Genomic DNA, 27915 nt, shown 5'->3' on the forward strand with positions numbered 1-27915 from the left:
CATCTTGAAATTGATTTCGTCACTTAATTTCGTGGATTTCACCTAAAATGGAGATTTCATTAGATACAAGCCTCTCTGCTTAGGCGGGCCTGCTGTACTCAACACGGTTGTCACACATTATTATCATTGAGGTCGCCACTGAATGCTTTATACATCCTACCAATAGCTTCAACCTTTCTGCCTTCAGAAGCTAATTTCGGAGGAACTGATATATTTTTCTGACTCTTCTTGGCAATGGGGGGATAGTTGTTGCGACCGTCGGCGTGCAGAAGAATGCGAGGTACATACTGATCGACGAAGGCTAACTTTTTAGAAGGATGGGGGTATCCTGTGCGAGTCTGCTATATACAGTTTTGAAGACTTGACTTACATACAGCACGCGAGAAAAGCGGCAATGTCAGTTTTGTTTGTTTGTTTTTCTCTTTTTTCTGGCTCTGTTGTTCCACCCACAAACGCGTTTTGGAGTAGTCAGTCCCGCACTCTACAAACAGAATAGAGGCGTACGCCTTTTTGTGGCAATTACCCAAAAGCGCGTACGCCCCCCCCCCTCTCTCCACGAATCAGAGGCGATATCATTCGTGGCAATGGTTGGCGCACAGCGTGCTACGCGGTGAAGCTCTGCTTTTAGAGTGTGACTGGGTCGGGACTAACCTCTCCATATCCAATCCAATCAGTTTTGTAGTACCGCGTTCAGCCTGAACTTGATCCTTTTATTGTGGAACAGCTGTTACAACGACCCATTTACTGTCGGATGACAGAAGCGTAAAAGAGCTACACAAAATCGTTACACTCTCAACGCGTGTATAAAATGCCCCTTTTGTATTGGTCACTTTCTCTGGGCCTTTGTGCTCGGCTCTTGACCATCGGCGAACACGATCAGTCTTTCGACGGAGCTCACTTCTCACGCAGAAGATTTCAAGAAGAGATCACTTCTCTAAATAAAAATCCGGTTTAATAGCTCTGATTTCAAAAGCTATAGGGTTCAAGCCCCGCTCATTTTCAGTAAAAGCCTAACTTGATGGTCATGATGCGGGAATATATTTCTCCATCCAGCGACCCCTTCTCTGTACGTGTTGTTTTCCAAAGAAAGACACGATTCATTAATAGACGCATTGTACACCGTTGATTACCACCCGCGCGTAAATAAATTTTCCGTGCGTGGAAATGTCTGTCATGCGAATCGGACCAAAATGGGCGGCATTATCACACCTTTTCCCTGAAAGATTCCATTCCTGATGTCCTTCTCGTTATTCGAACTCGTCCTAAAAATTCTGCTCTCGCCATATTCATACTTCAAACTAAAAACGACTCGGTCGGTATTTTCTTGTTCCTCGGAGGTGGTTGCTTTAGACACCCATGTGATATCCGTTGTGCCTTGTGGGTGCATCTCATACGTTTTTACTGGGTCAACAAGAAGAACAGGATTCTAGAGAGGTTTGGTATAGGGAAAGGGGAGAGACGAAGAGAGCCACAGCCCGGTACAACCTAATTAGAGGTATAACCCGGTTCTGCTGGGGGGCAGACATTGATCGCTATCTTCCAGCGAAGCCGCAGCCGACGGAGCGACCGGCGGGGGAGGAAAACCCCATCAAGCCTGACGTCCATTCAATCTCAGTAAGAAGAGGATTTCCCAAAGGGGAATCTGTCAGCAGCATATGATAACCTCTCCTTGTCTGGACTTCACGTACAACTTCGCGTTCGGACGTACTTGCTGTCCGGATATGGATAACGAATTCCGGATAACCGAAACGAAATCCAATCGTAGCAGGTTCGTTCCCGGTAATGTAGTCCGGATAACGAGTTTTCCGGATATCTCAACTCTGGATAAGCGAGACATGACTGTATATGAAAATAAAAATCATTGAATCCTTGAACGTACCTGCAGTGAATCCAGTTCCCAGACTTGCACTCGCATTGTGCCTTTGAACATAGCAGGTGCGTTTGCAACAGAGAACGTAACGAAACGATGGATAGTGCGCTTACGTTGATAGTCAATTCCTCGAACTGCACTTTTGCTTACGTGGGTTCTCCATTTGGGTTGCTCGCAGTCAAAGCTCTCTCCTCACAGCTGTCTGTTCTCGTCAATGTCCTGCGACGAATCTCTGGAACGTCATGGGGCCCTACCTGCACCGACCTTAAGCTCGTCCACACGTCCCTGGTGACCGGAACCCTGAGGTACAGCCTCCCAGTCCTCCACGCCGTAAGCAAAGCCAATGAACGCGAGCTCCTCAACATCCAGGCCCGCAGCCTGCGCGTCTGCCTGGGAGTTCCTAAAACGACAGAGACATACCTGGTCCTAGCAGAGGGCAAGGAGTCTCCAGCACACATTCTGCGCGACCTGGAAACCCTTCGCGCCTACTCACGATACCTTACTCGTCATCCCGGCCACCACTTGCGGGAAATCGACCATGACTGCCCTGCGTCGGCATTCGGTGCCGCTGTCCGGCGACTGAAGGTGTCGGTCCCCACAACTGCGTCTACTTCGCCTTACACCCCACCAATGTGGTCGATGGTCACACCCACACACATATCCCTGGCATCACGAGCAAAAACGACCATCCCCCGCCTGTCCTGCGCTACCTCGTGTTGGAGCACCTGGACGCCCTACACAGCCAGCGACTGCAAATATATACCGACGGCTCGGTCTCCGCGGGCGTCTCCACAGCAGCACTGTTCGTCCCTTAGGAAAACATCGAACAAGCCTTCAAGCTTCCCCACGAAACGTCGTCCACCGAAGCGGAGCTTGTAGCCATTCACGAAGCACTGAAGCTTGTATCCTCTCGACCACCTGGAAGCTGGACAGTCCTCACAGACAGCAAGTCGGCGGCACTGTCTTCGCCTCGCTCGCAAGTTGTTTCTGTCATCCGCTCACTGATCCTGACTGTGCATAACCTCCTCGTCACCTCCGGCCACCCCGTGTGGTTTCAGTGGGTGCCAAGCCACATTGACTTGACGGGAAACACACGTGCCGACACAGCACCGAGGCGCGCTCATAGCGCAGCTGAGTGCAACACTGTCATCCCGTTATCAACATCCGTCTGCCGCATACACATCCGCCGGCGCTTTTCCTTCGACACCCGCCTTTTCATGGAAAACACTGTCGCAGCCAACACCTTCCTCCACCGCATTGACCCGAAGATGGCTTTCACTGTGTGGCTACGGCTGTCTCGAAAGGAAGAGTCAGCTCTCCATCGTGTTCGCCTGAATGTTGCCCGTACCCCATCGTCCCTGTTCAAGATCAAGCAGCGTCCCTCTTCGGCGTGCCCCTCCTGCTCCACCGACGCCGACACCCATCATTTACCCTTGACCTGTCCAAGATATGCCGCTCCTCGGACTGCACTCACGCACCGCCTATCTGCCCTGGGGCACAGAGACCTCTCTTTGGCCACCCTACTGGGCCCCGTAGGGCAGAAGCAATGGGCTGTTACCAGAGCGCTAATATGCTTCCTGGGTGACTCTGGGCTTCTAGACTGCCTCTGAGCGATCGTGCACTCATGCCCCCCTGCTGCCCATGTGCCGCTTGCGTCTTTCTCCTTCTTTTTTTCTTTTTTTTTACAAGGAATAGCAAGTCGGCTTCTGCCTGGCCCACCTTTCCTTTAGCCTGCCCTTTTTTTTTCGTAATAAACATATCCCCCCCTCCCTCGTAGTCAACGTAAAACTGACGTATTTGTCGTATATAACATGGATCGCTCAATCAGGTTGCAAGCGAGGACGTGGTTGGCTTCCAAAAGTCGCTCTTCCTCAATCACACACGGCTTCCTCTCATTTGTTTAAAGGATGCCGATGTCGTCAGGTGTTCATAAATAGACACAATCGGCATAATGGAGAGCCATACAGTGACAGCTCTCTGTGCTATCTTTCATGAACGCATTCAGGGCCGGTGCTAGGGGTGTGCGGGGTCTGAGGCAAAGGCACGTCGCGGGGCCTGTTTCACACCAGCAGTAATGAAAATATAAGAAATTATAAGATTTTCGCAGTGGGAGATTTTAGCAGTACGGGAAATGGCAGCAGGAGAGAAGGTGCGGAATCCTCGGTATAGCTTGAGGGGTTGGCGGATTTTTCTTAAAAGTGAAACTTTTTCTCATCACATGACACATTCTTCTCTCATTTCTGTTTTAGTCGAAGATCGCGCGTGCGATTAAGTGCAAACTTGATATTTAAAAGAAAGTAATCCCTGGTTGAGGCCTTCGTGCTCGGGGCCTATCGCTGGCCCTGAACGCATTACCACTGCCTGCCCATAAGACGATCCAAGTCCATGACGCCCACACCAACCTCCATGGAGGAAGGAAAGAGAGGAGGAGCCCTATTGCTCCGAGAAGTGAAGCCGAGATTGTGGGCCACTCCAGTGAAATCACCGGTCGCTTTCCGATTTCGGTTACATACATCTCTATGGGAGCCCCCAACGCATACTTTCGGAATACTTGGAGAGGTGTGGTGGTAGCGCGCCGACGTGGCCCTAAAAGTGGCGTGTGCAAGGCGATCTCATTGGGTGATTCAGGTAACGTGACCCATGCGTGGCTCCAAAGAAGCTACAGCTCACCTCCTATCCTCACGTCACTTGCCCCACGCTTCTCTCTTCTGTCGAAGAGCCGCCTCCTTTTCTTCTTTCCTCCATGCCAACCCCCTAAATGGCCGCCATCTTGAGTCGAAGCGGGCGGTCCCTATAGTTTGTGAAAGTTGCGAATAAGGACGTCCTGTCTAACGTTCGTGGAGTTGTCGCTTTTGAAGCAGCAATGTTTGCTTCAATTATTCGTTGGCACAGTCCCCGAGCACGACTTTTCCAGTCCTTGGAAGCTTCAACAAGCAGGGTGACACTACGTCATGCGATACTTTTTACGTTTCCATTCGTCCACTTTGTCCTACTTTGCAACATGGTGGCATTTGTAACCTCCGCGGAAGCCTTATCTACCTTTTATGTTCTTCGGAAAATGTCGAAAACCGAAAACCCTACTTATATTCCAACTAACGCGTATAATTGTCAAAATAAAAGGGAATATGGAGAATACTTGGGAGTTGCCTCGATGTTATAGAGGAAATCTCGGAGCATTCAAACGGTACTTTATTGATTCACGGCGAGCAACGCGTATTTTTAGGCGTAGCCCGGAAAGCACGGCCACAATCTATATTTCTGCCGATATTTTGCCGCTATTTTAAGTGCCCCACGGTGATTGAGGTATCATCTTGTTAAAAGGGCAGGCATAATCCCGTTTTAATCTGCGGTTACCCGGGATACATATTGGAGCAATTAATCATACTCCGAAACAGGCGCTCCCTCGCACAAGGAGTTTCGGAATTCCAACAGGAGAGACAAACCCGGATGAAATTATTTCGCTTCAGATTAACGGAATTCTCTCCGACATCTTCTAGCGACATATCTATCATAAAACTTTGCGACGAACGGCTACTCCGCAACTTTGTAGCGACTAAGAAAGATATGAAAAACACTGAGAAAATACAGAGCTGCACAAAGAGGCGAAGCCGAACAAATGCTGACTGTCCGTGCGCAAATCTTTTTTTCTTCCAGAAATCCTTGCTTCCTTCTAGTTAATTTTTATTTATTTGTTTAGATAATACTTCTGGCTACCTCTTAGTAGCCGCCACGAGGATGGGACATAACATAAATATGAGGTAGCAGCATATATACCGGGTAATTCTGAAACGAAAGTTGCCATGAATCATCTGGTAAAGAAACTTAGACGATCACGACGACGACGCAAACATTTCAAGATTCGAGGTTCGAGGGAGCAAAGATTCGAGACCTGCAAGGAACGATGAAACCGAATATATTTGTTAAAAATGTATCACAGGGCCAATTTTTGTATGCGTTCGAGTTTACGCGATTATTAATCCATTCTGTGTCAGACGGTACAAGCAAAAAGTTGACATTATTTTCTACAAAATAGGCAACCTTTGTCGTCGTAATTATGCGCCCTGTAAAGCGTGTTCGAAGTTTGCTTCAGCGAGATATCTCGCGAAGTACATCATCGGAGAACTCGATGCCTGTGACGTTTTGTCTCCTAGACGCATATGGTTCCCGGTGACTTTTGCGCTTGAATCTAATTTCGTCTCCTTTTCGGACGGCGCTGAATTTATCTCCCGCCACATGTTGTGCCATCGAATGACTTGTTTTTTGCCGCCATCAGTTTCGGAGTTTCATAATGGCCATAACTGGTGACATCGCGATACAATTATGAGTGAAGCCCGTGGCTTAATTTTATTTTTGGTCTCCACATCACTCCCCCCTCGGACGCTGAAGACCGCGTCGATACAACGGCGATGGATCGCGTTTCATGGTACGAGTCCGTCGAAGAATGTTCGGGCGGTCGTTGTGTCGTTCACTGGCGACGTACTGGGTAGTGCCTCGTTCTGCGTCGTAAAATGAAACGTGGCGTCGTTCACAAGTTGTACGTCGTGGTTCATCGTCCGCTCAAGGAGTCTGCCAACTACGGAACGTAGGCAGGTATGCCGAAGAATGCCATCGTGAAGAATACAGTGTGTCTCAGTTAAATCCGTGGGCTAAATAATTCGCCAACCGGTGTACCAATTGAAGAACTTTCATTTTTACAAGTATCTATCCGATACCGCCTACAACCTGCGCACCGTGTGAATGAGTGGGAGGCGCTCATTATTTAAATAAAAATTCAAATGAGTTTCGTGAAAAAACATAACTTGTAAAGCAGGGCGCCGTCGGCATTCAAATGGGGGCTACCCTTTTTGGGACCTTCAGTGGACACCGTTTAGACAAAAATCCACCGAAGCGGTTCATTTGGTGCAGTAATTAATTGGTTTCTGATTAAATATTTTTGTCGCGGCTGGTCGTGGTGAAGCGCAGAATGACGTAATTCATTGATGTAAGGACGTAATCCTTTGGTGGATAAGGGAGTGGAAGCGCGTCTTTTTGCGCTTCATGGCGACCAGCCGCGACAAAAACATGTAAACCGAAGCCAATGAATTGCTGCACCAAATAACCCGCTTCGGTGGGAGATTTTTAGTAGCAGCCATAGTAGCTGTAGCCGTAGTAGCCATTCCCAGATAAATCAGTTTTTTGTTTGTGACAGGCAAATGTGAAGGAAACAGGGACCTATCTCGTGAGTTCTTTGTCAGAAGACGGTCGTCACCAGCATCAAGGTCAAAGTGGGGGAACGAAAGGTAAAGCAAGAGGCGGGGACACTTCCTTCTATCGACGCACCTTTTGCGCGCGCTTTTTGCGACAATAAAGCAGGCTGGGAGCACTTTCTTTTTTTCGGCTATTTCTGTTCCATTACTGTGCGTAGTTTTTGTTGGGTCTGCGGTTACACGTGTATATCTGTAGAAAAGGTGAGGTTGGCTTGGCAATTTTCAAAGATTGAACATAATAAATTACTAAATTCCCCGAATTAAAAATTGTCCAAAGCCTTCCTAATTTGCGGCTAAAATTTCCAGAAGGTAATTGCCGAAGGTGCCACCATCCCCTGGCGAGTACGTTGCCAGTTAAAATTTTTTATCACTTTAGGTGAGACACCCTGTACAGGTGGAGACCTGAACAAGAGTGTGGGTCAGACGGCGTACAACGGTCTACTAACATTAAACTCTCTAATAGAGAATTTTAGTATCCCACTACAGGGAGGCTACCGCGTCAGCCTCACTCAATCAACATACAGGTGTTTTTTAGCCTTTACATATTTTCGTGCAAAAGCTACGAGAGCAGCATATACAGGGTATTTGCTGTATCGTGTCCCTGAGTTATACAAAAAATCTAGACGTTGTACAAGGATGCCGCTTGCTGCATTGGTCTTTTGCACTTTTGCCACCAACCGATTTTGTCAATTTTCAACTGCAATAAATTGAATTTTTAAAATTGATCCAGTTAATTTGCCATGTCAACCCTATGTTTTTTCAACGGAAATGGAAAACGATTTACCCCGAAACATCACTGAAGGCATCAAGCACCACAGCGGAAACACAAAGGAAGAAAAAACTGCAAAAACTGCCGTTTTGGGAACTCGCAAGTTGCAGCGTCATGCGGGTCGTCGTTGCTCCGCACAAGATCTACTGCCTCTGATAAGGTCACGCCTTCATTTTCGCCTGACGCGCTTCTGTCGTTCAATACCTCGGAGGGAGAATCGCGGGTAAGGAATATCAAGGGGGTGGAGCAACGACGGCCGGCAACTTGCGAGTCCTAAAACGGCGTTTTTTTTTGCTTTTTTTCTTGTGTTTCCGCTGTGGTGCTGGATGCCTTGAGTGATGTTTCGGGGCAAATCGAACATACGCTTTCCATTTCTGTTGGAAAAACGTGGGGTTGACTTGGCAAATTAGCGAGATCAATTTTAAAAATTCAATTTATTGCAGTTGAAATTTGACAAAATCGGTCTTTCCGGGTGGCAAAAGCGGCGCAAAGATCAATGTTGTACAACGTTTAGATTTCACATATAATTGAGGGACACGTTAAGCAAACACTCTGTATGTCGTTTTTGCAGTTGAGTTCTACGGCCAGGCGGATATCTTCTCGAGGAAAGTGTGCAACTACAAGATGACTAATTACCTAAATTAATTAAATATTTTTTTAATTAGGAGATTTCGGGCAAAAGCGAGATAGCAGATTGAGAGATTATCCCAGTTCCTCTGACCTGGCACTTGCCTGGCTGACATCTCCTTTGTGTGAATAAACATATACCCCCCCCCCCCCCCCCAGTTTCAAGCCATTTCACGTTTAAAAAATCCTGAGATACGCACGTGCGTTAAAATATCTATCCCCGAATTTTGAAACCACGGCGACCGGGAACGCATGGAGCACAGCGCGCATTACACGTCAGAGGGCCACGTGATTTGGAGCAATGGAGATGATTGGAGTAGGTGCCGCTCAGCTGACCAGATAAACCGTCGGCGAGGGTGATGCAGGCGCGCTGTTTCGTCTTCAGCTCATTTGCATACCGGAATTCGGTGATGGATGTTTCACGACACGCGCTCTTTTCTTAATTTTTAACAGATGGAATGGATTTCAACGAGCATTGTGTCCCGTTCTGTCATCTCGCTTTTGCGTGAAATTCCCTAATTAAAGAGTTAATTAATGTATTTCAGGTAATTAGTAATCTTGTAGTTACATACCCACTTCGAGAGGATGTGCTCCTGGCCGTAGAACTCAACTGCAAAAACGACATCTACGCTGCTCTCGTAGCTTTTTCATAAAAATTTTGTAAAGGCTAAAAAACAAAAACAAAAAATAACACCCTGTATAAGATTCTGAGTGACACACGCTGCCTTTGGTTCCGGTAGGTACGTTGACTCGATGGTCAAGTTAAAGGAGAGAGGGAAAGGGGTATTTGCAGAAATGAGATGTTAGGTTATAACTTATAAGGTAGGGAAAAGCGGCTTAGTATAAGCAGGGCCGCCAAGATAAATTATGGGCCCCTCTCCTCATGTCTAGCAACCGTCGGGCGCTTGGGTTGGGCGGGCCCCTGTAGAGGCTCCATCCCCGGCTGACAACCCCCTCTCGCCGACCCTGGATATAAGGATGCGAGCTGACAAATGTAACAAGTTGATGTTTGAATATGCGGTGTTTTTGTTGAAAATGTCCAAGTACCCTCTTAACCATTTATCCTCTTTCTTGTCCAAATACAAACAAGCCCAACGTTGGTCGTGGCCGCCACACTGGACATTGGCCATGAGCAGCCGATGCTGTGGCGCGTAGCGCACACCAGGAACGATCTGCTCGACATGTGTGCGCGAACCGTGGACCATAGAAATCACAAGGAGAGAGGATGGGAGAAAAGGTGGGAGAGGGAAAAATGGGAGAGAGCAAAAGAATTGCAACGTTCAAGTCCAGGAGCAGCATGATCGATACGGTCTTTCAACGCGCCGCTTCTCCTGCCACCAAATCCAATCCAAGTCGGGTTTTTTCCTCTGGGGTATTTTGTCTGCTATCATCGTGTGTGCTCCCTATTCCGTAAGGAACGCGTATTGTACCGTTTAAATCTTCCGCTGCGACATGAGATGACGGCGTACTGTGTGTGTGGAAGATACCGTTCGTAGCACGCTAGCGCTATCATTGCGACTGAGTTGTTGAGACGCCCCTCTTGGTCGTTTTGGTTTCTAGTTATTATGAGAGCTCTATGCCACTGATATAATTTTCTTTGGCTTCGCCTCAGACCGTGCGTTAATGTCCAACTAGTGAGGGCACGACCCTCACAAACGGGGAAGGAGAAAGCCAGGAGGACGATGTTGACTGGATCCTTTTTCTGAAAACGGAGACCGAGTGAGCGCACAAAAAGGAACAGACGCTGTCATCTTTGATAATCTTTGGAACCCCCTACATGAGTCTTAATGGACTAGACCCAGTCTATAGACTCTAGAAGGGCCGTCGTCGTCCACGGACCGTAACGTCACGAAGAGGTGCTCGCGATTGAGGTCCGCGTCGATACCGCGAAGAGAAGAGTGAGGACGGCTGGGCAATCACGTACTACAACAGGATCCCAAGAAGAACAACGGGGGCTCTCGTCATCAGGCTTTTCTCGTAGCATTTCCATACCGGTTGATGGACGCCCCATACTTAGTTCTCGCACCGGCCGCTTTAGCGCTGTCCACGTGACACAAAAGGATGTTAAGCAGACCGCGATCCGCTACGAGAATCCTCCACAGCGATTCCTCGCCCTGGCGTGCTGCAATTTCCCTCCAATGTCGAGTGAGCGTTATACCTCTTGAAACTATACACTTCAAGTAATTTAAATGCTAAACGTTGGTCGGCACGTTCTGCACCAGCAGATGATCATAGCAGACGTCATAGCTAACCGTCGTCATCACACTACTTCTATTATATTATTCTATTGTTTTTGCGGCCGCTTTTATCCAAGCCGTCTGGATGGAGAGAGGCATGTCGGGAAGACGCAGAAACGCCTGTTGGACGGCAGAGCCTTGAGTGGTAGACACGGCATATGCCTTGGTCGACTCCTTTCTAACCCCCTACTGTACTTTGTTTTGCAGGTGAGATGGCATTCCGCTAACACGGTTCGCAGCTATTGTTTGGAAATAATTGAGCCTCTGTATACAATAAGGGGATAAGTCGACTTATCCCCTTTTTAGTATTTTTATTCCAATGACATCTATATACCAGTATGTACCTGCCAAAGCAAATTTAGGACCATATTACAATTTATTGACCCGCTACAGGAGGGTAAGAAACGGCCCTTTTCTTTCACGCCCCTTCAAGATCACGCCCCTTTTCTACACACACATACAAATGGCGTAGCTTAAATTTTGGTACGATGCGGAAATGAACTTCGATTTCCACTCGAAAAACACGGTCTTCCTACCTCACCTGACCGTGTCAGCAGTGCTACCGAGCGTTGTAATAATAATAATAATATAAAAAAAATAACGTGGGCACTAAGCTAATAAGTCATATTATGCTGGTCATCTAGGACATTATTTTCAAGATTGTGCTTGTTTAGCAGCACGATAAGTCCGATCCAGGCTGCTCCATACACACAGGTCACTTCACCCTACCTAGCATCACCATGGTTCAGCCATCAATGCCCGACTCGTGAAAACAGTTTTTTTTTTTTTTTTTTTTTTCTGCGCGATAACCCTGGTGATGTTAGATTGCAAAAGAAGATATGTCATGCTGCTGGATTTTGCTCAATTTCTGCCAAGTCACATAACAGGACACATGTACAGTGCACTTGCTTTATTTATTCGCTGTTCCACAGACTGCCGGCAGCTGCCACTGCTGCACGTGCCGAGAAGGATTGCGCTTCGTCTTCCAAAAGTTTTCTTCAATTACATTTGCTCACTGATTTTTCTCGAGCAAAAGTCAACCTTGAAAGACCCTGGTATAATGTTTTTCGTTGCAACAGGGTGGTACGGTGCTCTTGCTGTTAAGGATTGCATGACCTATAGCGTGAACCCTAAGAATGTGGCCTTATTTGTTGTTGATCGCTAAATGACTTGGGTATCTCTTTGCGATGTATACTCTCAGGCGACATTTTGAGATGTGTGTGTGTGTGTGTTATCGTTCTCCTGTCTGATTATCATCTTTTGTTTCTTCATTACATGATACCCTTTGCGAATTAACTATGGAATTCCCTATATATGCTATGTACCTGTTGGGAGACTTCAATTTCCCTCCTATTATGTGGGATTCTTGGCCTGTCTGAAATTCGCACGGCAGTTTATATGAAATTTTTGAAAGTTTAATCTCTACATTTAATCTTTCGCAGCTAGTTACCGAGCAAACATGGACTTGTTCTCCTCGCTCCTGCATTTTAGAGCTCTTTTTACTACTTACCCTGTCAATGACCGCATTATTTAAGTCTTACCTGGCAGTATAAGTGACCATAGCATCATAATTTCTACGATTCACTTCCACAAACCTAAGCAATATATTCTTGCAAAAACTATCGTTTGCTATAACAATGCTATCAACACAGCGTTTGTCGCTTTTTCTGAAGTTTTATTTTTCACGGAATTCTTATTGAAGTCTCCGAATGAAAATGGGGTTCTTTTTAAAAAACAAGGTACATCCCCGAATGGAACTTCCCATACCCCGTACTTCCTTTTCGGTCTCTAGTCGTACGCCCTGTTCAATAAAGAGCTTAGACGTCTCAGGAAAAAAAACATGAAAATGAAAAACGGCTATATCGCAGAGCGACTATAGGACAAACTACAGCGAACACTGTAGTCTACCGCTATATACAAACGAATATAGAAGTCTCTTCTATCAGACAAGCCTGCGTTCTTCACAACCTTGCCGTCCCTGCTACATATGTGACCCAAAGCTTTTTTGGAACACTTTACAGAGCCCAAAGAGAACCGAACTATAAATCATTTAGTGGACACTTCCGCAATAACGCCTAATCAATGCCCATCAGTCCTCACTGAAACATTTTCCAAATCATTCACAACATCGACAAACCGTACGCTTCCTATTCATGGTGCTTATCCCCTTGTCCTTGATCCTATCGGAATATTTCCTCTCATGGTTATCTCAAAGTTTCATCGAGCTGCGGACTTGATAACATTGCATCTCAATTCAATGCGCCCGGTAATGGTCAAGCTAATTTTTAATCTAACTCGTGACCTAGTTTTCACAGCAAAGTCAAAGCTACAAATAACTGATGTGTCTATAGCGAGGAGGTTGTATAATAAAACTTCTGGAGTCGAAGAGGCGACCGAGCGGTGACGCCGGCGAGTCGCCATCTTAGAAGGGGCAGAACAAAAAAAAAAAAAAAAAGAAGGAAGAAAAAAAAAAAGAAACGCGAATCAATAAACACCTGCTGACTCAGGTAGCTGTAGAATGTGTGCTTTTATGCCAACATATAAAATAATTGCTTAAAAAAGGCGAGGCGTTCGGGCCAACTGCTCCATTTAAATGGACCATGAATTACAGCTGGAAATTGCTGGATAAAACTCTCATAACCCCCTGGCAAGTGCGAGCATCACCTAGCAAATCTAAGATTTAGTGCTAATAAAGACGTATGTCAGACGAAATCATTATTTTTGCCCGCAAGACGCAGGCGAAAAAAAGAAAAAGAATGAAATAATAAGATTCTGTGAAAAGGCCGATTCTGTGTTTACAAACGTCACGAGAAGACCGGTTCGATGTTCTATTTTGTTGTGGTGGTAATGGTATAGACGACCTGCACCCCTACGTCATCGATTACGTTACGCCGCTGTGCAAAGCATGCTGGTGGGCACCTATCAACCTCATCAGCCTTTTCGGCCTATCAACAGACGCGTTTTTCCCAAGAGAGAACTGATGTTCTGAGGCTGGAACAACATAGAAGGGACGAACACTGGTAATCCAGAAGATGTGGGTTCGAGTCCTACAGCTGGCTAACCTTTTCAGTGACTTCCATCTTTCAGCGTTTTTCCCACTTCTTGCCCACCACAGCAAAATATAACCTCGAACCAGTCTTATCGTGACGTCACATGTTTGTAAACAGAGGGTCGTCTCCCAGTCAACATTGACTGTTGTCGGAATGTTGAATCTACGTCGCCGAGTGTTGAAGAACGTTGAATGTACAATCGCAGTCGTGCGTGACTCAGAATCTTATCCACTGATTGGCTCCGGTTGATATGGTTTGACGCAAGCCACCTTATCAACGGTCTGCTAAAACTCTCTAATGGATTGTATCTCATTACGGCCGAAGTCTCATTACGGCCGATGTCTCAATACGGCCGAAAGTCTCAATACGGCCGATAATCCTTTAATCCCCAAGTGTCTCTTTACGGCCAAAGTCTCAATACGGCCGAAGGCAGTCTCATTACGGCCGAAGATGTCTCATAACGGCCAAATGTGAAAATGTGTATTGTAACCTGCATTGATATGCAATGTCGCAGCCAGGTATGGATATATATTCAGCAGGGTATAAGCCATGCACTGTGCCCTTAGGGCCCTTATCATATTTATATACACATATTGCGAGACAAATGGTATGTTATCATACCACAGCACAATGCAGCATATTGTGTAATGTGTACTCCCACAAGGTAGTGTTGATGTTGCTGTGAAGCAGGCTACTATGTGGAGTTAGCTACTTGTAGAGAGCTAGATGAATATTGGCTTTGTTGTGACGCTTTTGGAGCCATCCTACAGTCACTGGCCATGACAGAACACCTATCTCGGTCGATGTCAATTTATTTCCATTCGCCTTACAATGATACAATTCTTGCTTCTGGAATGAGTAAACCTGCAAGAAAAGAAGAGCAACCATGAATAGGCTAGAATATTAAAAAAAAAACAAAAAAAACAAGCATTTGTCTCTACATGGCTGGTTTTAATGTGCACAAGCTGCACAAGTGTTGATACGTGTCTGTTATTTCATACAAGGTTAACATAAATCTTCATCTAGACAAAAGAATGACAAGCCTTAAAAATGTGACTTCCAGGTAAACACAGAGCATGACCATGTTATGAATATAGGTTCAGTAGTTCATTCCCTTAATGGAAACATGTGAATATCAAATAGTAATACATTACAATTCATGAAATGATGCATGCATAACTTTCCATTTCTGGTTTCTTTTTTATAAAAGTAGTGCACGAATTAACATTCGTGCACTACTACAAAATTTCTCACTTCACAACAGAACCTTATGATGATCTTAACACATCACCTCTTCGCCAGGACTCCCTGGGCAGCAACATCCTATTAGCCATGTTGTTGTTTTTCCTTTTCGGAATCCTCCGTGCAGCCACATACCATGCCTGGAATGGAAAACCAGCTATAAATAACAATGTATTTGAATGACTTCCTCTTGAAGTATTTATTCTAATCAGATATGCTTTTGTGCCTGGTATGGTGCGCGAAAGCACATAAGTACAACATTTGCAGACGTTCGACGTAAGCAGTTCAAGGAGATCAATTCAAGTACGCCGACTTGCGCTTTTATTTTTGAAGAAATACGACGACGAATTTTAACAAATTAAATATGGCTCACAATGATACGAGTAAATGCTGCTGTACGGTGATGCATTATCGGTATCTTATCGTCTTCGAATAAATTTGTCGTTCCTAAACGCGCAACCAACTGAAACGGCGCAAACCTACGAACGGATACCGAGTTACACCTATTAGAGTCATTTCGGCTGTTTTGATTAATTTAAATTACTCGTATGAGAATCCAACTATGTGTGGACAGCACACTACTAAGACAGACAATCTACGAAAGCATTACTCACCAGAATTCCTGCTTGACTTGGTCAACACTGCGCGATATACGTTGGGGCTGTGGCGATTCATTCAACACGATTTTTACCGCAACAACAGGCGCTGCTCGAAAGACAACGACGGAAAATAGAGAGCCGCTATAAAGTCCGCTAATTTGCACATTACAGCGCTTCAAATCGATATATGAACACGTCGTAAACAGCAACCACTGGCTCACACAAGAAACGAGGTACCCAACGTTGCTAGACACCATCCGAACTCCGAAGTGAGAGTAGCAAAACAACAAGATATCAAAACACGAAAGGAAGAGTATTGATCCCCCCTCCTGCTATAGCATGCAAAACGTGATTTGCGCTGAGATGAACATATATGTTCGCGACGCGAGTAATTTTCACTTTTCACTGATCCAAAGGAGGTCACGTGGGATCTTGCGAAATTAACAGCAATGAAAATGGCGAAACGAAACTTGTGAATCGTGCATTTGCTCTTCATGGTAGCTGCCAGAAAATCGAATCAAACTTACGGGACACTGGATTACAGGTATGTTGGCATCTTTTTCATTCCTGCATATCATTTCACATTACACTATACGTGAATACATGGTGTCATGTCTCACGATGCTGGGGAAGTAGTTGCATGGGGAAGTGTGCATGGTTCTAGACTTTTAATTTTTGATCGCGTAATCGAAATATCGGCACCTCTCGCATTGTGGCTTGCATGTGACCAACCAAATGCTGTTCCCTTACTAGCGCTTCCTACAAACGACAAAACGAAACATGTGAGAATGTATATTTTTGATTACTCATATATAACAAGAAAATGTATCGTTTTCAGGTTGCTGCCACTACTCCATGTGCCCGCAATTGTCTTGCGTGTATGATTACACTAACGGCGTCGCCCACCACGGCGGAAGTGTTTTGCGTACACGCGTTTCAGCATGAAGCCTGCAGGTAACATCTGATGTTTACCCTTCGGATATTCTGAATTTACATATTGTAGCTTAGAGGAATTCCGAATGCCCAGAGTGACACACACATTTAACATTGTGACATCAGTGCAGTGGCATAAGCTCTAATGTAGTGCCCCACGAAAATGAACAAGGGGTAGTGGTTTATCCAGAATCCCAAGCACGAGAAGGGTGTTGGAAAAAATTGTTGGAATAGTTACGTCATTGCAGCTTAACATATCATTACAGACATATCTGAAGCTGAAATTGCAAGGGCACCCCCTGTAGGGGGTGCACAGGCAAAAAAGTTAGGGGGGTCTGGATAAAGCACTGACGAGGGGGACTCCTCCACCCCATGTCAAGCCTCATAAAACACCTCCTGAAATAGTTTCCTGGGCGTTATTATGACGTAATTGTCATTGTTCTCCATAATTCTTGAATATGTTTCGAATATATGAAAAAAAAAAGTCTGCTTGACAGCATATGTCTTATAGTCATCATCAAACAAGAGCATATGTCATTTTGTTCAGTGGCTTATGTACTTTTTTGTAAATTTCAGGTGGACGTAAATTGTAGAAGGCAGCTAGTGGGGGAGAAGATCATGGTCATAGGTCATGTGACTCCTGGAGCTCCCAGTGGGCTCCCTTGTAGAGTACTTTTCAGAACACACACACACACACAGTTTGCTCACAGAACCGACGAGTAGGATGTTGCTTGAATACTGAGAGAAAATGGCGTAACACATACAAATATCGTGTGACACATATGACAATAAAAACATTTTTCACGAGGGATGCATGAAACACTGTCGCAATATTGTGTGCATGAACCATTGTGTGTGACACAAGCCGTGGGGGCACACCGCCTCGGACACATTTTGGGAAGCATAAAACACAGTATATACAGAGCTACTATGGTGGATGCTTCTTTTTTCTTTTTGGCCGTTATGAGACATCTTCGGCCGTAATGAGACTACCTTCGGCCGTATTGAGACTTTGGCCGTAACGAGACACTTGGGGATTAAAGGATTTTCGGCCGTAATGAGACTTTCGGCCGTAATGAGACTTCGGCCGTAATGAGACTCGGGCCGTAATGAGATGTTGGCCTCTAATGTTATTTCAACCATACCGTAACAACTGTAGATCGCGAACGTGTAAAAAACGTTGAGTCAACACTAAGATTTCAACCGTAGATATATCCAACAAATACCCAACGTTGCCTTCTGCATTCTACCTAACACATTCTCAACGTCGGACAAAACTTGGAACGGAAATACCAGATTTTAACGTGTTTGTGAATTTTGCTGGCAACGGTGAAATTGGTTATGATGGTTATGACGAGTTATGATGATTATTTACCAGTGGTTAATGCTGTTGGTTTATAACCCAAATTGATGTCAGCTGCTATTATATTTATCTTCCCTTGTCTACAACCTTGGAAAGTGAAAAAAACAAAGCGGTACCAGATTTGACGGAGGAAAGAGAACAAATTCATGGCGGTGCATTTGTGGGGAAAAAAGGCTTACGTGCCGTGTCGAGAGAAACAGATTGACGGACGTTATGACGGTATCACAACATTCAGAAACAACTTCTGCGGAAGGACACCGCTGCCGAAAATGCAAGTATGTCTGCGAGAAAGACGAGAGCTTCACAAATTTGACATCCGTGGGAGAGTTGTGAGTCCCTTAAGCTGCCATACTCGGTGAAAAAATAAATAAATAACGGACCCGGCTTATCGGGTTAACGATAAAAAAAAAGCCGACCCATGCAAGGGACATTAGATATGAACCTGTGAGATGATTAGGAAACAAGTGACATGGTTTACTGCATTTCACGTCGAATCAAAGTAGTACTCAAGGAAAATAACAGTGTGACACCCAATGTTAATAAAGAAAGTGTGATTTCACACCCCTTTCCATTGTTCATATCGCGCGTGAAAAATATTGGGATATTTAGCCAATTTTCTTGGTGGATCTGTAATGTGTGGCATCTCAGGAGCCTCGCTATTATAGCGGCAGACTGAACACAGCAAAACACTTTTTTCATGATTTTGCTCCTCTGAATCCTGTATTTGCTGATACAGCTGGGATTGCTAATATAATCAATTCACTTACTCTACGTGCGCTGCCTTCGATGGTATTACACAAAGTTATGAAAACTGTTAACACCCACGTTCAAACTTGTGCTTTTATTTGTGTTTCATAAGCAATAAAATAAAAGTGTATTTGTATGTATGTACTTTTGTTTGTATCTGTCTGATGGGAAGATTGATTGATTGGAAGATGATTGATCTGATTGGCAAGATGGTCCCGCTCTAAAAATCCGGAGACAAGCATCATGCCAGCAACTATCGACCAATATCGTGAACAAGCATTCATTGTACGAACACATTATTTACTCGCACCTCGTTGAACATCTTGAATTTCATTCTTTTTTCCCATATCAGCACGGCTTTAGGAAACACGCTTCCCGTGCGAAACACAGCTAGTTTCTTTCGTTCACGACCTCCATCTTGCGCTTGACCGTGGATCACGTACTGACTGCATATTCATAGACTTTTCGAAGGCTTTCGATAAGGTACCTCACCTTCTTTTGTTCAATAAAATGCGTAACCTGGGTTTAGACAATAACATTTTATCCTGGATCCACTCATTTTTGACTAACCACTCACAGTACGTGTATGTAAATGATAACGCATTTGATCTAACAGAGTGCTTTCCGGTGTTCCTCAAGGTTCCGTCCTTGGTCCGCTTCTTTTTCACACGTATATTCCAAATAATATTTCCTCTTCTATTCGTATTCACTTACGACTTCGATGTGGAATTACTACAAATGGACCCCAATAGCATTGGTACGTGGTGCAAGACTTGGCATATGGAATCACGTTCTAACGCAATCCATGCAACGATGTTCCACTTGAACCCATGCCGATCAATAAATATCTCTGAATTTTCATCTCATCTAATTTGTCAATTTTTATCTGCCCCGGTTAACGTTAAAACTTTACTGTACAAATCGCTAACCAGGTTGGAAAATGCGGCTTCCGATGGGACTCCGGCCAGAATTCACTTTCAGACTTGATCGAATCTGTATACAAAATAGAGCCGCTCAGTTTAAACTGCTCGTGTCACATTGGTGAAACATAGCCCTAACATTACTGAACTTTCCATTCGTTGTAAAGTTACTGCTTATTCCACAAATTTTTCTTTACCACTATAGTTCCTGCATAGAGCTTCCAGTGTCACAACCAACATATTCTTTTCAAATTGTTCTTCTTGCTCTACCGCAACCAGCTGGGTTCTGATAATACTAGGAACTACATTCAACCTTTCTTATCTCGCCCTTTACGCTCAAATCACTGCAATGCCGTGAAACCTTTTGATGTGAGGACGGATATCTTTAAATACTCTTTTTTCCCGCACATGATATCAGTATGGAATACGTTGCCTGAAAATGCCGTACGTGCAGAAAATTTAAGCATGCTCCTTAACCAGATGGGATGTCCTCCGTAGCACATCTATTGGTTCCTTTAGTTACATTTCCTTGTCGGATTGTACTTAGTGCTCTGCTGTGTTCTGATATCTCTTCTTTCACTTCATTTTGTTGTATTGTATTTGCTGCTCTTTATCTATTCATCTTCTTCTAATGGCAGTACTGTTATTGTTATACACCTTGCATGCGACAAGATGTCCCCCCCCCCCCTGTAACGGTCTGCAAAGACCAACAGTATTTGAAAATAAATAAATAAAAATAAAAATATTCATTCCCGCATTAATCATAAGCAAAAGGTAGGAATTCCTTCATGCTTAACAACTTCATGATTCGTACCTCGAACATCGTCTGAGCGGAAGAACTGTATTTTATGTATTTATATGTACTCTATTTTCATGTTTAAAGTGTGTATCTCCATATATTTCTAACGCCGCGCATACATACTTTTTATATGTAATATACTTAACACTCCCTCTGCAATGCCTCACGGCCTTGAGGGACCATAAATCAAATAAATTAAATAATATTTCTAAAAAGCGCAAAATGAAGATACACGGTACAATCAGTGTATTGCTGTATAGAATTTTCTTGCAAAGCTTTACGGCTGTATTATCCCCGATGACTGGAGGGCAGCGAAGATAGTTGCAGTACATAAAGCCGGTAACAAATAGGATGCAGTTAATTACAGACCCATTTCACTAAGATCAGTCCCTTTCAACATTCTTGAACATATAGTCTACTCTAATCTTGTTAACTTCGTTGTCATTCTTTGCAAATGCACAGCACAGGTGACACCTGTGCTTTACGTATGATTTATCCTCATCTGTACATGCGAGTTTTTTTCAGTTTCTTTTTCGGAATAGCAAGCTGGCAATAGCCTGGCTGACATTTCCGTTTTTTTTTTCACTCTATTAAACATATCCCCCACAAAACACAACGCAAAAAAAAAAGAAAAAAAAAGAACGCGCGGGACAAGAGAGAGCACAGGACACAAGCGCTGACTAGCAACGTTTTTTTTTTTTTTTCGCGCTGGGGACTACACCCGTCTGGATTCATTATACCAACGTGCCCAGATCAATACGCTTGCCTTTCATAAGGTTTCCCACTACTTTATTCTTCATAAACTGTCCGTACTAAGAATTGACCCAACCGTACTAGCATGGATGGCTTACTTTCTTGTAGTGATAGAACACGATTTGTCTTTGCTACTCATTCTCTTCTGGAGTATCTCAGGTCTCAGTCCTCGGTACTCTGTTATTCCCAATTTATATAAATGACCTTCCACTTTCAGTATCCTCTAGCATGAGGCTATTTGCTGACGACTGCGTTATTTACAGGGAGATTAACAATTCATCCAACTCTGCTGCCTTACGGAATGCTATAAATGTCATAACGCTATAGATGAATAAATAAATAACAAGATGGTGTGAAGCACATTACCAAAGTAAGCACGTGCTCGTTTCCCGAACTAACAAGCCAATTAACAGCTACTTCGATGGCAATCTCAAACGGAATAGAATATTTACTTCACTTGTTTACGGAATGTTCAAACTATATACTGTTTCCAGGTATACTTAGGTGTTCATTTAGCCAGTATCTTAACATGTGGGGCACCCATATTAACCACATACTTATAGCAAATGCTGGACTTTATTGAATGTAATTCTACTAGAGGGCACCAGCGGAACTAGAATGTCAAGTTTACATGACACTTGTCCGCCCTAAGATGGAATATGCGTTGTCAATCCGGGACTCATTAGTAGCACCCTACAAAACCGTTTCGTTCATTTCATTTTCCTTGACTACTCTCGGTATACGTACTATAATGCTACTTCAGCGAGCTTCACTTCAGCTTCTTTCCGAGCGCTGGAAAATTTTCACTATTCATCATGTTTTAAATAATTCACCTTTTTATTCTATACTTTTTTCGATAACTTCTACTCATTTTCCAAGACTTCTCTGTGTGTGGTCGAGCGATAGATTCTCTTTCGCCTCGGCAATGCGCTTTGTGCTTTACATACGTATGCTTCAGCGTCTGCGATATTCGGGACGTCAATGTCCCTCTTGGGACGCGCCTCGAGTTTGGGAGCATGCATGGGGCGATGTGTTGTTCTGAAGGGTATGCGGGTATACCATTGAGATCCCTATCAGGAAGTATAGAAGACTCGTTCAGAAAGCGAGAGGGGGCACGTAAAATATTAATGACTCTTTACGAGAAGAAGAAAAACGGCAGTAAATCCTGTCGTTTCTGTAGAACATTCGTTCGCATCTGTAGAACGCCTGTTCAGTATTCGGGGTAATGTGCTTAAAAAACCGGCGTTAGGCTATGGACAGTAGACATATGGCAGTCGTCAAAAGTATACTTTAGTAAGTAAGTATATAGTAATATATAGTAAGTGTATAGTAAGTATTGTAGTAAGTAAGTAAGTAAGTATATCCCATGGGATAGTAAGGATAGTATGGGATAGTCCTGGGAGCAAATAAAGCCTTCCGGTAATGCCATTTTGGAATTTACGCTCTCCATATTTCTTTCATGGCGAATTCCAACTGTGACGCCAAAGTATCGTGAAAGTAATGAGTTACTTGTAAGAGTATTTAACACACTATCTTAGATACTTTTCAAGAGTATTCAGCCTTCATACTTTCATGCTTTTTCATACTTTTCAGTATTCAGCAGAGTACAAGCCTGGACCTTACGAAAGGGAACAGGAGGGCGCATGGCAGATAACCTCCTCTGCCACTTGTGGCTGCCCTCTGTGGCTACGCATGAAAACAAATGACGAGAGTTTTTCTGTTTTGTCTGCGCTGTGGGTGGTGGTCATGGGTGTGCGATAAAAGTATAAACATATAAACATATCAATGAGGAAAACAAGGACTGAAGAACAGGTGTGCGTGTAAGCATATGGCGTATAATAAAATTATTAGAATTAGTTTAAAAAAAAACGATTTGTGCTGTGGCGCTCCCGCCGTGCATATTGAAGAGTGGGGAAAGGTGGCACACAGGGAGCCGGACATCGTGGCTCGTGCTAAATAATCATAGATAGCGAAAAACTGCGAATTATAATTATTACCACGCGTTATCGACAAGACGTTATAAGAAAAAGACTTACGGTAATAGGCGCAAGGCACCTCTAGTGCCTACCTTTTTTTTTTTTTTACTGCAAGACATAAGCATTCAGGAAGTGTCACGCACAATATTTCCTTCGGGAGGCGCTCACTTCTTGAGGAAATTAGTTCACAAGAGTGCGCGCAGCGGCAGAGATCTCTCCCAGCTCCTTCTGGCGTGTCGTGACGTGACATCAGCCGAGCACTTTTATTGGCCGCCGAGCGTCGTCTGCCATACGGCCTGAGAGCAAGGCGACCACTCGACTGCTCTTCTTCAGACGAGGGACAGCCAGCGTCAAATACGGAAGAAGAGAGAAAGAAAGAAAGAAAAAAGAAGGCACGCGCCTCACTATTGGGCGGGCGACGTGACGTCGCAGACTGGCAGCCAATGGAAGGAGCTTTTCCGAGCCGTGAGATTGAAAGCTCTCTTGCGCACCAGGACTACGCACCGCTGTCGTGCGTTTTGTGTGGATATGTATCCCAGTGGTTGTAATCCTGAATTCTACTCTTCCCAGCATATTTTTTCGCGAGCCTTTCCATGCTCTTTTAAGGGGACGGTCGCATCCTTTCCAATCGATTTCGAAACTATGGTGTCATTCTGTACCTCGTTGACTGCTGACCACGGCACCGAAAACCTCGCGCGAAATGGTGGCGCAGTTTGACTGCTATTCGATGGAATACATAGCTAGCACAGCTAGGAACAACAGCTAGCACTACTAGAGAGCCAAACCTGCGCATCATCCAACACGTAAACAACAGATGCATGCAGGAAAATAATAGCGAAACAGCACGAGAAACATTACAAATTTAATAACTTCCATCTGTGACTAGCACAGACTTAACGCTGAGGAACAGAGGAACACAAACAATAGCCAGCACTTACAGAGAACAGACATCAGTATCTGAGCGAACCGGTTTCTCTAAGCGGCGCATTCTCCAACACGTAAGCAACAGGGGAAAATAATCTATGATTTGGACCACCATAAAATCATCCTCGTGACGTAATCTAATCGAACACTATACAATTTTCATTCTAACAGACACTACAAACCTTTGTTCTATGAATCCAACACACGGAAAATAGACATGGTAAAATGAGAAAGGCTCACCCTCTTCCTCAAAGCGGGGAGACCTTATATCTCTATCTATACAACCAAAGCGAAGCAACTGCTTTGTCACTCCAAGGGGTGGGGGCACATTCCTTTTCCTTCTTTCAGGAAACAGGATGCTCTCAAGACCAGCCAAGTTAGTACAAAGGCGATATATTTTATTGTACAATTATCGCAAATAGATGTTAGCATTATTCGATTGTGAGGAACACAACAATAATTCTATCAAAACAACAAATAGACTTGCAGCAAAAACAAAGAACAGACATCAATATCAGAGCAAATCGGTTTTAGACAAAGATTTTCTAAGCAAACGAGAAATATTATGATAACATCAGCGAAGCAATACTCAGTCAGAACGAGAAACATTGCAAATTTAATTAATGTTCTTCAAATTTTTATAATACCTTGCTAGAGAAAGTTCAAATAGATGAACCACACAGAAACAACATATCTGAAATGCAACTCAGAAATATGAGGCGTTCCCAACTTTGAGATTATTTTTATTAATGTCAATCGAGTGAACAACTGAAACAAATACAACACAATAATTATTTCAGGCAGTCATTTCTAAGCAAGCGAGAAATATTTAAAGTTTCCTACAGAGGAAATCAACAGACACAACTAATACATCATGCATACATAATTCCCAACTTACAGAATATCAATCGAGTGAACACCTGAAACAAAGTCAAAAATTACTAATTCAGACAAATCATTTCTAAGCAAGCGACGTGCAAGCACCACAGAATCAGTACAGAAACTTGTCTTTTTCAATGAGCAAACAGGATCAACTAGTGGATTCAAACAATAAAGTGAGAGATGGAAGCCGACGACCATAAACTTCCCCCACACCCACGTCAAGGTAGGGAGGGGAGGATTCTCGCGCAGTCTTGGACACATAGTCATTGAAATCACACGTTTTTTCTTACACATCAAATATTTTTTGTAAATCAATTTACACAATTCTCATGGCGACACGGGCGGGATATGAATAACATTCTGAACCCGATAGCATGACAAATTTGACGCACACTTGAAAACAGAACAGACAATTGGCTCTACACTGAAGAGATGGACAGATTTTGCACTCGTTACCATAAGTCATGGGAAGCTGTGATAAACAACTGCTTCGAAAAACCAGAGCCTCGAAATGATTCCATTATATCATTGCATTTCAATATGTCCTAGACATGGTCGTATTCGGCGATATGGTAGAAATTACAGAATTGAAGGTGCAAGAATTTGTAAGCCGAATCTGCACATCAACATCGGAAGGACCACTGGGATTGATGGTAGAGTTTTTGAGGTCCGCTAACGAAGAATTTAAATTACTTGTAGAGGAGGTGGTGTCCCTCTACATGAGTCCCGACCGGCGATGATGGAATGTCCCAGCGGGCAGATGGTCGTGGTCTCACGCTAGGACGGTGCCGGTAGAACTGGCTGCCAGGCGCAGTTAGCGCGCGGCAGCAGAGGCGCGTCGTCGTCGTCTACGGGCTGCCACATCACTCCCCCCCCTCAGACGCGGAGCGGTACATGCGGTTGAAGTCCGCTTAGATACCATGAAGAGGAGAATGAGGATGACTCGTGGATGGTAGACGACAGGACACACGGCTTGTGATTGTGGCTGTTGATGCAGCAGCAGCGGGGTGGCGGGAACAAGAGCGCTGCGATCCGGGCGGGTTCCAGTGATGAGATGTGAATGTTGAGTGCTTGACTACTTGAGTGGTTGCCGATTGTGTTGATCGGCGATGAGTGCGTTGTGTTGGGTTGGGTGATCGTTTCTGCGTTGCTTGTTGCTGACTGTTGCTGAGTAAGTGCGTTCAGTGATCGTTGCTGAGAGCTGATTGTTGCTGGGTGGGTGCGTTGCTGAGTAGGCGACAGTACCGCGACCGGTACGTAAGCGTTGATGCTGTTTGGGATGTATTTCCGTATCGGGACCACTGGCTTTTTTTAAAGAAAAACGAATAAAAACAAAAATATAACGCTTTTACGTGAAAGAGGAAGTAATTAGTAACGAAATTCAACAGGAATGTCCCTCGTATATTGCGTAAAACGTATAAAAATTAATTTTTATCGCCGGTTTCTTGATGGCGATCCGCCATCTTGGCTGAAGACCTTACTGACCTAACCCGAGGCACAGTCTCGACGCCCGCACCGCATAGTGCGTGCCTGGGAGGGGGGGGGGCGCCCCCCAGACCCCTCCCCAATCTGTAGAACCTAACTTAACCTAACCTCACTAAAGTGAGGTGATTTAGCCCATTTCAACTACCCTACCCTTCGTAAGACGGCAAGTTTCGAATCCGTTAGGCTTAGCATTCCCGTGTTTCTCCTGCGCTAAAAGTGAATGAATCAGATGGGGTTGTTTATAAAAAAAACTCATGTCAACTGTCATATAAAAAAAACTTCTAGTCCACAGAATTTTATAATTCTTACATTTTTAGATTCGGTATATGATCTTCTTCCACTTCTATGCAATATTTACTTTCCTAACCGGTTCAGTAATTTTTAAAAACGAGTGGTCCCGATACGGAACTACACCCGCTGTTTGTCGCCAGAGGAGTGCCGGGGAGGACCGTCATGAAGCAGATGGAGACCGTAAACTAAGCTTGCTGTGGTCTCCTTGCGGGTCCCCGATGGAACAGTGGTCCCGGTGCGCCTTGTCTGCTAGAGGGTGGTTCGCTGCTGGTTTGTCGAAGAATTTAGGATGTTGAGTGGCCCAATTACGCCCGAACATGGTGTTCGTTGTTCGGGTCACCAAATGTAGAGGAGTTGGTGTCCCTCTACACGAGTCCTGACCGGCGATGATGGAATGTCCCAGCGGGCAGGTGGACGTGGCCTCACACAAGGACGGTGCCGGTAGAACTGGCTGCTAGGCGCAGTAGCGCGCGGCAGCAGAGGCGCGTCGTCGTCGTCTACGGGCCGCCACATACTCAACACCAGATGTAATCGTAATCATTGCAAAGTGCATTGCATTCATCAAGAAAGCAGTGAGATCAAATTAGCATATACAAGCGGTGTATATCGCACGATTTATTATGAATTTCTTGAAATTACATCTAACTATTGACATGGAAAGTACATAAAAATCTTATCACGTGATATGTTTCAATACCACGGCTACACAATTATTTTCTTCTACCAGTTCTTGCAACGATGTCGAATGAGCAGAAGTTCAATATTGTTGTACAAAGTCTGATGTATCATGACTTATTGAAACTCAACGAACATATCAACTGTGGTGGACCACCGGACGATTTTCATCTAATACTCTCCTGTACGCCATTCAAGATTCTTCATACAAAGAAAGGAAACACCAATAAAATATTGTGCAAGTTCGTGGTAACTAAATGCAAGTGCTTATTAAGTTATCTTATCTTATTATTGGCCGAAGGCTCATCCAGCGTGAGTCCTGAATACAACAGCGATTTTACGGTAAAATCCCGTACGATGACGCTCGAGTGCTTATACAGCTCCAATCATCTTATTTTACTATATACCGGGTGTTTCAGTTAAATCCCCGGGCTAAATAATTCGGGAACGGGTGCACCAATCGAATAACTTTCTTTTTTACAAGTATCTATCTGATACCACCTACAAGCTGCGCACCGTGTGAATGA

At 44.4% G+C, this 27915-nt stretch overlaps 2 long non-coding RNA genes across 2 annotated transcripts; one reads left to right on the forward strand and one right to left on the reverse strand.

Moving 5' to 3' along the window:
- Positions 1-14620: 14620 nt before the first annotated feature.
- On the reverse strand, positions 14621-15867 carry LOC135397526 (uncharacterized). Its single transcript, XR_010423648.1, has 3 exons — positions 15656-15867; positions 15091-15181; positions 14621-14663 (listed from the first exon to the last, which is right to left on the reverse strand). It is a non-coding gene; the product is annotated as an uncharacterized LOC135397526 (long non-coding RNA).
- A 171-nt stretch (positions 15868-16038) lies between these two features.
- LOC135397527 (uncharacterized) lies at positions 16039-18823 on the forward strand. Its single transcript, XR_010423649.1, has 3 exons — positions 16039-16184; positions 16479-16594; positions 17150-18823. It is a non-coding gene; the product is annotated as an uncharacterized LOC135397527 (long non-coding RNA).
- The last annotated feature ends 9092 nt before the right edge of the window (positions 18824-27915 follow it).

The sequence above is a fragment of the Ornithodoros turicata genome, chromosome 6, assembly GCF_037126465.1.
Source record: "Ornithodoros turicata isolate Travis chromosome 6, ASM3712646v1, whole genome shotgun sequence".
NCBI lineage: Eukaryota > Metazoa > Arthropoda > Arachnida > Ixodida > Argasidae > Ornithodoros > Ornithodoros turicata.